Source organism: Leucoraja erinacea, chromosome 1 (genome assembly GCF_028641065.1).
Source record: "Leucoraja erinacea ecotype New England chromosome 1, Leri_hhj_1, whole genome shotgun sequence".
NCBI lineage: Eukaryota > Metazoa > Chordata > Chondrichthyes > Rajiformes > Rajidae > Leucoraja > Leucoraja erinaceus.
The window spans coordinates 49233902-49242872 of NC_073377.1; positions in this window are offsets into that span (position 1 = coordinate 49233902).

The following is an 8971-nucleotide window of genomic DNA, read 5'->3' on the forward strand; positions in this document are numbered from 1 at the left end:
ATATCAATGCAAATTGAAAAATAAAATCATGACTTCAGTGCGAATAATAACGATCATCCTGAAATAATAGTAGCAAAACTATTTAACATATCTTTGTGTAGCCTCATGATTCAAGTTCATCATTATCATGTAAAAGTGCTATTACAAAATCAGAATGTGCTTAATCCCCTAACTACCTCCCTCATATAGAGAATGGATTACAAGCTGAACAGTCACCTTGACCTTATGTCACTTTCTAGTAAAGCCTCCTTTATCACAAAAGTCCAAAAGAGTAACATAATTAATCAAAAGTAGAAATATGTATGCAGGTGTATAGTACATAAAAGTGTGTGGTTTGATAATCCAAACGATGGAAGACTGAGTCAAAGCAAACTACTTTCCATTTCTTCATTCAGTTTTAGTTTTATTTGTCCAACAAAATTAAAGTCAAATAAAGAGTTCTAACCAGGAGTGAGGTGCTTTAGAAATCATTGTCCTGTTTTCAAGCTGTTGACGTCCAAAATTATTCTTGATACATTATTGTTAGTCAAGAACGAGACTGCATTGAAAGACGAAATGCATTCCAATTTATCATCAGAAAGTGTTTTGACAATCATTTTCCTTGAATGTTGTTTTAATTTTAAAAATAGTGACAGCAAACACGTGTACCATCAACATTTCCTGAACGGAAAGCAAAACACAGCATGGGAAGGAGAACATTTCAACAGATAATTCTTGAAGTCTTGTGACTTCAGGAAGCATGGATGAGTGCATGCCCCAATCAACATCGATGCTGCTGAAGTTGAATAGGTTGAGAGCTTCAAGTTCTTTTGTGTTAGTACAGGATCAACAATCTGTTGTGGAACAAGCACACTGATGGTTAAGAGGGCACACCAATGCCTCTACTTCCTGAGGGGATTGAGAAAATTTTGGAATGTCTCAGGAAGTCCAATGACTCTTACAAACTTCTGCAGATGCACCATAGAAAGCATACTGAAGGTTGCATCACAGCTTGATTTGGGAACAGCTCTCCCCCCAGTCCACAGGAAATGTTGATGTAGCCCAGTCCATCACACTGAGCAGACTCCCCACCATTGACCATCTAGACTACTCTGCCTCGGAAATGATGCCAACATAATCAAGTCCCACCTCAACCATTCCTTCCTCTCCGTTACCATTGGGCAAATGGTGCAGAAACTTGAAAGCACGCACCACCAGACTTAATAATATATTCTTCTACTCATTAATCATTAATGTTTTATTATTATTAATGTTTAGTGTTTTCTGAGTCATTCGTAACTGTCACTGTATGTCATGTTGTTACTTGTGGGCGGAGCACCAAGGAAAATTCCTGTGTATGTGAATGACCACTTGGCCGGAAATGAAGCCAACATAATCAAAAACTTACTTACTTACTTACTTACTTACTTACTTACTTACCTACTTACCTGCTTACCTGCTTGCCTGCTTGCTTGCTTGCTTGCTTGCTTGCTTGCTTGCTTGCTTGCTTGCTTACTTACTTACATACTTACTTACTTACTTACTCTCTACTATCTGGCTTCTTGAAGACCGAAAAAGGTGAATTTATTATGGGGAGCAAGGAAATGGCAGATGAGTTGAACAGGTACTTTGGATCTGTCTTCACTAAGGAGGACACAAACAATCTTCCTGATATAGTAGTGGCCAGAGGATCTGGGGTGACAGAGGAACTGAAGGAAATCGACATTAGGCATGAAACGGTTTGGATAGGCTGATGGGACTGAAGGCTGTTAAATCCCCAGGGCCTGATGGTCTGCATCCCACGGTACTTAAGGAAGTGGCTCTTGAAATCGTGGATGCATTGGTGATAATTTTGCAATGTTCTACAGACTCAGGATCAGTTCCTGTGGATTGGAGGGTAGCTTATGTTATCCCACTTTTTAAGAAATGCGGGAGAGAGAAAACGGGGAATTATAGACCAGTTAGCCTGACATCGGTGGTGGGGAAGATGCTGGAGTCAATTATAAAAGATGAGATAGCCGAACATTTGGATAGCAATAAAAGGATTGGTCCGAGTCAGCATGGATTTATGAAGGGGAAATCATGCTTGACTAATCTACTGGAATTTTTTGAAGATGTGACTAGGCAAATGGACAAGGGAGAGCCAGTGGATGTAGTGTACCTGGACTTTCAGAAAGCATTTGATAAGGTCCCACATAGGAGAGTAGTGGGCAAAATTAGGGCACTTGGTTTGAGGGTAGAGTGCTGACATGGATAGAGCAGTGGTTGGCAGGCAGGAAACAAAGATTAGGGATTAACGGGTCCCTTTCAGAATGGCGGGCAGTGACTAGTGGGGTACCGCAAGGCTCGGTGCTGGGACCGCAACTATTTACAATATACATCAATGATTTGGATGAAGGGATTCAAAGTAACATTAGCATATTTGCAGATGACACAAAGCTGGGTGGCAGTGTGAACTGTGAGGAGGATACTATGAGAATGCCGGGTGACTTGGACAGGTTGGGGGAGTGGGCAGATGCATGGCAGATGAAGTTTAATGAGGATAAATGTGAGGTTACCACTTTGGTAGCAAAAACAGGAAGGCAGATTACTATCTAAATATCGTCAAGTTGGGAAAAGGGGAAGTACAACAGGATCTGGGGGTCCTTGTTCATCAGTCTATGAAAGTAAGCATGCAGATACAGCAGGCAGTGAAGAAAGAGAATGGCATGTTGGCCTTTATAACAAGAGGAATCCAATATAGGAGCAAAGAGATCCTTCTGCAGTTGTACAGAGCCCTAGTGAGACCACACCTAGAGTATCGTGTGCAGTTTTGGTCCCCTAATTTGAGGAAGGACATTCTTGCTATTGAGGGAGTGCAGCGTAGGTTTACAAGGTTAATTCCCGGGATGGCGGGACTGTCATATGCTGAGAGAATGGAGCGGCTGGGCTTGTACACTCTGGAGTTTAGAAGGATGAGAGGGTATCTTATTGAAACATATAAGATTGTTAAGGGCTTGGACACGCTAGAGGCAGGAAACATGTTCCCGATGTTGGGGGAGTCCAGAACCAGAGGCCACAGTTTAAGAATGAGAAGTAAGCCATTTAGAATGGAGACGAGGAAACACTTTTTCTCACAGAGAGTGGTGAGTCTGTGGAATTCTCTGCCTCAGAGGGCGGTGGAGGCAGGTTCTCTGGATGCTTTCAAGAGAGAGCTAGATAGGTCTCTTAAAAATAGCAGAGTCAGGGGATGTGGGGAGAAGGCAGGAACGGGGTACTGATTGGGGATGATCAGCCATGATCACATTGAATGATGGTGCTGGCTCAAAGGGCCAAATGGCCTACTCCTGCACCTATTGTCTATTGTCTATTCTCAATGATCCTTCCATTAGCTAGGGTACTGTCCGAGTCACCTCTACTCGATAAGACTTTGTCCATGGAACTGGTGCACTACAATGCTGAGAAAAATATTCTGCTCTGTATTCCCTTCACTCTACTTATTGTACTATGAGTTAGACTCAATTGTATTTATGTATAGTATTCTCTGATGTGATTGGATAGCAGGCTAAACAAAACTTTTCACTGTACATCAATAATAAACCTAAACTGAAACCAAATTTCATGTTTCGAAGGTTATCCTTTATTTTAAGATTCACATTTGATGGACCATCGTGATGGGTAACATGATCAAAGTTAAAACATTTCAAAGTGGTAAAATGAAAGAGATGAGATGCAACTGACGTGGAGCTTAAAACTGGCAATTAGCCCATTTGCAAAGGAAATCTTTCAATTTCTCGTCTTTCTTGCATCAGCGGGAAATGAATTAGCAATCAAGATATTGGAATAGACAGAGGATTAGCCAACAGCACCATTTCAACTTTTGGCTCCCTATCTTCTCTGCATGATACACATACGAATTCATGTCACTGGGCATGTGCTGTGACATAACTCGTTTCAGTGAAGGCTGGCTCATAACTTTAATGCTGATCTCTATGGGTTCAAAAGAAGCAAGAAAAATCGTTTTGACTGTTTTTGGACTTCTGCATTCTTACTTGCAGAACATTCCCCAAAATCCAAAGCCTGCAAACTTTGGATATGCACAGAAGGCTTTCCTTCATAGGTGGTCAAAAGAAAATAAAACCAACACATGTAAGCAACACTATATAAAAGGAAGGTAGACATAAAATGCTGGAGTAACTCAGCAGGTGAGGCAGCATCTCTGGAGAGAAGGGATGGGTGACGTTTCTGGTCGAGACCCTTTTTCAGACTGATTCTCCAGGGATGCTGCCTCACCTGCTGAGTTACTCCACCATTTTGTGTCTACCTTCGATTTAAACCAGCATCTGCAGTTCATTCTTACACACTGTATAAAAGGAAGCAGAATTATATAGCTACTGACAAGGGGACTTGTTAACAAACACTTAATACATGTGTCACAACGGTGAACAACCAATAAAAGGTATGTATAATTCAATATTCCAAGCAATTCATCATCAACGATAAATGGACATGGCAATCTAATTTTATTCAGTACTTATCAGAATATTGAAGATTAACTCCATCTTGCAAACAATATATATTCTTATTGCTTTTAATATTTATTTTAGTTAATTTTAAGATATGCATCTTGACAGTAACTAAACAATTCAGCCAAAAGAATGATGTTGGGTTTGATCTGACACACCTTTGTGTGCTATTTGATCATTGAAATTTACATTGAGTAAATGGCTTTGGCAAAGCCACATTTATTAGAATATATTATGTTTCCATGCCTAAAATTGCACACCATTCCTAAAATCACAACATAAAGTCTTTCTCAATGATGTAACCTCTATGCTCCATTTACATTATGGAAATATTTTATTTGCTGTAACTTTGAAATCCATGGGGTGATTTAATAGTAACAAAAAAGGTTTGTACAAAGCTTAGTTATGAATAGTGTGCTTGCCATCAAATGATCGCAAGGTAATGGTAGGTGAAGGAGGCAAACCTTAATTAAGCAAATACAAAATTAAAGTAAGCACTACTTCTTAGGGATCCCTTGAGGCATTTAATCACAACCCCCCAACTTACCAATTAGCAACTAATTTCTCTCTGATGCTTTCCAGATCTGATGAAAGACTTTGGACCTAATATATCTAATATACCTAAATTATAAATCTATAAATTAGGAGTAGACCACTCAGCCCCTCAAGCTTGCTCCATTATTCAATAAGATCATGGCTGAAGAGATTACAACATAAATCTACATCCCCATCTACCTAGAATAACATTTGCATCCTATCTAATTCCCCCTCAAAGATTATGCTTCCAGTATTCTTTGCGGATGAGAGGTCCAAAGAGTCACAATACTCAAAAAGAGAAATAATTTGCTGAATCACTGTCCTTATCAGTGATCCCTAGTTCTAGATTTTCTTACAACAGTTGACATCCTCTCATCCAGCGCATGAAAATCACTCAGCATCTTTTATGCCTCAATCAAGAAACTGATTAGATGCCATCGATGAGGTGCCAGAAGATGGAGGGGAGGTTAATGTCGTGCTTTTATTTAAGAAGAACTACAAGGAAAAGCCTGGAAACTATAGACCAGTGGTAGGCAAGTTACAGGAATAAGATATGCATTGGGATAGACATGAGCTGAATTGGGATAGTCAGCATTGTTTTGTACGAGGGAGATCAAGTATTATGAATCTGATTGAGTTTTCTGAAGAAGTAGCCAATAGGGTTGACGAGAGCAAAGCCGTAGACATTGTCTCTGTGGAATTCAACAAGGCATTTGATAAGGTATGCATGGTCGGCTCTGGAATGTTAAATCCCATTGGGTCTACGGAGAGCTAGCCAACTGGACAGAGAATTGGCTTCATGGAAGAAAGCGGAGGATCATGGTGAAAGTTGTTTTTTGGACTAGAGAACTGTGATGAGTGCTGTGTCTCAGGGATAGGTGTTGGGCCCAGTGCTGTTTGTGATTTATGCCAATGATCTGAATGAGAAAGTACAAAGGGCGGTGAAGGACGCAAAGAGAAGGTACAGGGACAAGATGGAGTTACAGATGGAGCAGCAGGACACCAGAAGCCTGTGGCAGGGGCTACGGATTGTAACCAACTACCGGAGCACCCCTCCCTCATCCGCAAGTGCCGGCACCTCCCTAGCTGACGACCTGAACTCCTTTTACGCTCGTTTCGAGAGGGGCAACACCACTCCAGGTCTGCCGACTATCGACAATACCGCCAGCGGGCTAGCTACCGAAGCTGAAGGGAGGAATGTGCACACATTCTCGCTGTCCGAGCACGACGTGAGGAGGGCACTGACACGGGTGAACACGAGAAAAGCTGCAGGCCCCGATGGCATCTCGGAGCGAGTACTCAAGTCCTGTGCTACGCAGCTAGCTCCAGTGCTCACTACTTTATTCAACCTCTCCCTGGACAAGTCCGTGGTCCCTGCCTGCTTCAAAAAATCCATCATTGTACCGGTACCAAAAAATGCCTCCCCAGCCTGCCTGAATGACTACCGTCCGGTGGCCCTTACCTCGGTAGTCATGAAATGCTTTGAGAGGCTGGTGAAGAATCACATCTGCGCCTTCCTCCCTCGGAACATGGACCCGTTGCAGTTTGCATACCGTCCGAACAGATCCACGGACGATGCGGTCTCCCAGGTCTTACACACCGCTCTCTCCCATCTGGACAGCCAGAAGGGGGGCTACGTGAGGATGCTGTTCATAGACTACAGTTCAGCCTTCAACACGATAGTCCCCACCAGACTGGCCGGGAAGCTAATGGAATTGGGGCTCAACACCTCCCTGTGTGCCTGGGCCCTGGACTTTCTCACCGCCAGGCCCCAGGTAGTCAAGATGGGAGGGAATACATCGAAGTCCCTCACCCTGAGCACAGGATCGCCCCAGGGTTGCGTCCTCAGCCCCGTATTGTACTCCCTGTACACACATGACTGTGTGGCTAGGTTCAGCTCCAATTCAATAATTAAGTTTGCTGATGACACTGTGGTGGTGGGCCTGATCTCAGACAACGATGAGAAGGCCTACCAGGAGGAGGTGGCTGATCTAGCACTCTGGTGCCAGGATAACAGCCTCCTCTTGAACATCAAAAAAATGAAGGAGCTGATCATGGACTTTAGGAGGGCACATTATCCGAGGACGTACACTCCATTGAGGATAAATGAGGATCCTGTGGATAGGGTGAACTGTTTTAAATATCTGGGAGTCCACATCTCTGAGGGTATGACATGGGCATCACACGCCTCAGCACTCGTGAGTAAGGCAAGGCAGCGCCTTTACCACCTCAGGCAATTGAGGAAATTCAGAGTGTTCCGAGGATCCTCCAGTGCTTCTACGCAGCGACGGTGGAAAGCATCTTGTCCGGGAACATTACCATCTGGTTTGGGAATTGCTCTGCCAAGGACAAGAAGGCTCTGCAGAGAGTAGTGCGTTCGGCCGAACGCACTATGAGAACTTCACTCACCCCCCTGCAGGAACTATACAACAGGAGGTGCAACTCCAGAGCAAACAAAATCATGGGAGACCCCTTCCACCCCTGCAACAGACTGTTCCAGCTGCTACGGTCAGGCAAACGCCTCCGTTGCCATGCGAACAGAGAGGTTGAGAAGGAGTTTCTTCCCAGAGGCAATTCGGACTGTAAACGCCTATCTCACCAGGGACTAACTCTACAGAACGTTTTTCCTTCCATTATTTATTATGTAAAAGAATATGTGTGTTATGATTGTGTTTATAATTTGTTTGGTTGTTTTGTTGTTTGTCTTTTGCACAAAAGTCCGCAGGTATTGCCACTTTTATTTCACTGCACATCTCGTATGTGTATGTGACAAATAAACTTGACTTGACTTGACTTGACTTGACTACAAGGCATGATTAGTAGGTTTGCAGATGACGCTAAAGTGTGTGATACTGTAGATGGTGAAATGGTTATTAAAAATTACAGCAGGATCTTGATCAGCTGGGAAGTGGCTGAGGAATAGCAAATAGAGTTTAATACAATTAAGTACAAGGTGTTACATTTTGGGAAGTCAAGAGGCAAGTGAGTTTTATTGTCATGTGTCCCAGATAGGACAATGAAATTCTTATTTACTGCAGCACAACAGAATATGTAAACATAGTACAAAATGGAAGATAAAAGTTCAGTGTGTCTATGGACCATATATATACACAATAAATAAACAGATATAGTGCAATAATAATAATAGACTGTTTTTGTTCAGAGCTTATTTTATATTGTGTTCAATAGCCTGTTGGCTGTGGGGAAGAAGCTGTTCCTGAATCTGGATCTGACATATTTCAGGCTCCTGTACCTTCTTCCCGATGGTAACGGTGAAATGAGTGTGTGACCAGGATGGTGTGGGTCTTTGTTGATGTTGGCAGCCTTTTTGAGGCAGTGACTGTGATAGACCCCTTCGATGTTGGGGAGGTCAGAGCTGGTGGTGGACTGGGCAGTGGTCACAACTTTCTGCAGTCTTTTCCACTCTTGGACGTTCAAGTTGCCAAACTAGGCCACGATGCAACCAGTCAGTATGCTCTCACCTGTGAACCTGTAGAGGTTCGAGAGGATCCTCCTTTCCATACCGACTCTCCGTAATCTTCTCAGGAAGTAGAGGTGCTGATGTGCCTTCTTTATGATTGCATCAGTGTGCTGGGACCAGGAAAGATCTTCGGAAATATGCACGCCCAAGAATTTGAAGTTTTTTACCCTTTCCACCATCGTCACCATTGATATAAACTGGATTGTGGGTCCCTATCCTTCCCCTTCCAAAGTCCACAATCAGTTCTTTGGTTTTGCTGGTGTTAAGGGCCAGGTTATTGTGCTGGCACCATTTGGTCAATCGGAATCGATCTCACTTCTAGATTCATCCCCATCTGTGATCCGTATCACAACAGTGGTGTCGTCGGCGAACTTGATGATGGAGTTCGCACTATGACCGGCTACACAGTCATGAGTATAGAGTGAGTACAGCAGGGGGCTGAGCACGCAGCCTTGAGGTGCTCCCGTGC